We start from the raw sequence: 1,894 nt of genomic DNA, 5'->3' as shown, positions 1-1,894 counted from the left end.
AAAATTATAGAAAGTATAAAGTAGTAAAAATAGATGGCTATATTTACAACGTTACACATTAAGGGTGCGTTTGGTTCATATGATTCTGGTATGAGGTATGAGTTTAGAATAAGCAAAACCCGTACCTAGTGTTTGTTTACAAAATTAATAGATTTAAAACCAATATCTCAAACCCATAAGGTATGACTCGTATGAGGTTTATAAATCCAAGGGGTAGGTAGGTATGGCTCATACCTATACCTCAAGGTATCAAATAGAAGAAAAAAATCCATTCCCAAATGAAACCAAACACATGGTATTAGGTATCAAGTTCAAATTTATACCACCTTGATTTCATTGATTCCAAACCCATACCACTATATGAATCAAACGCCCCTAACAGAAATTAGATACTAAAAAACAGTGAGGAAGGGCCTGTTCTCTTCGGCATAAAACAACTGAACTGAACTGAACTGAACTGATCTGAACTGATCTGAACTGAATTGAACTGAACTAAACTGAACTGAAATGAATAGTGATATGTGAGAGTAAAAGTATTGTCAAGAGCTGAACTGAACTGGTCTGAACTGAACTGAACTGAATTGAACTGAACTGAAAATAAGTTGGGGAGAACAGGCCCGAAGGGAGTATAAATTTTTGAGATTTCGTCAAAACAAATTAAAAAAAAATAACGATATGGAAAATGAGAAGTGGGAACATATCTTTATTTGATATCACTAACCCTTTTTAATTTTGTATCTCGTGGTTAAGTTAAATTAGAAAAAGTGTAAAATAGATCTTATATTTACATAGACTGGACAAGTTAATCATGACAACACTAAATTGAAAGAAATATATTTTCTAGCTTCCAGAATCTTTAATTACCCTCCTTAAAAATATCCTCATTTTGATTTCTTACCATTTAGTGTGTATTTCTAACAAAAAATATCATGATTTTGGATCTCACAGCCATAACCCAAATACTTTGGCTGCTTGGTCAAACTCGAAAATCGACAGATTTATAGGTAAGAGCAAAACCTTTTGTTGCCCATAAAATTTTACTCCACCATTGTGTACTTTCCCATTTCTTAAAACATTCCTCAAAAGTAAACATTACAAGAAAAAATAATAGAAAATCTAAAATAATAGACTGATTTAAAGAGGCATACTCATCTCAGTTTTAATGTATTCTTTCATTTGAACTAAATCATCTAAATTAAAAATTTGTCTGGTAGGAGACTTTCTACTTTTATATTAAAATTAGATAATGGTAAGTCTAATATTAAAAAGAGAATTATCCCAATAGTGACTAAGTTAATTTCTTTCGGTGACTAATTTAATCCATTTAGTGACTAGGTCTACTGTTATATTAAAATTAGAACGTTAATAATTTTAAACTATATTTAGACTTAGTTACACCTACAACTTATTTCATAAAATAAAAAACACACCTTTAAATATATGCGACGAATGACAAAATGATAAATTACCCTGAATAATTCATATTTTCTATTATTTCAGGATAATTCCAACTTTTGAAGAAACATTCTCAAAATCATCAAAATTATTAATTTTCTTGCCTATTTTTAATCCATTTTAGCTCTATAATATAGAGGTATTCATAAAAAATCAAAATCGAAAAATCGTACGGTAATACAGGAAATTCGATCTTAATGGGTGGTAATCGTACAAATGAAAAAAAGTTTTAATGGTACGTTTACCGAACCGACAAAAGTAACGGCTAAACGCCACAATTATGATTATGCTTAATGAGTAAACAGTTAATGGTTAACCAGAAACCGTATCGAAATAACGGTTAATCGCTAATGCGATAACCGATTTAAATGGGTACAACTCGCAAAAAGAGTGAACCAAAACTTTCGATTACTGAATCGAATTATTGCTTCGGGACAGT

The sequence above is a fragment of the Beta vulgaris genome, chromosome 3 (assembly GCF_026745355.1).
Source record: "Beta vulgaris subsp. vulgaris cultivar EL10 chromosome 3, EL10.2, whole genome shotgun sequence".
NCBI classification, from domain to species: domain Eukaryota; kingdom Viridiplantae; phylum Streptophyta; class Magnoliopsida; order Caryophyllales; family Amaranthaceae; genus Beta; species Beta vulgaris.
The sequence above is the reverse complement of the archived record's forward strand: the minus strand, read 5'-3'. Positions refer to the sequence as shown.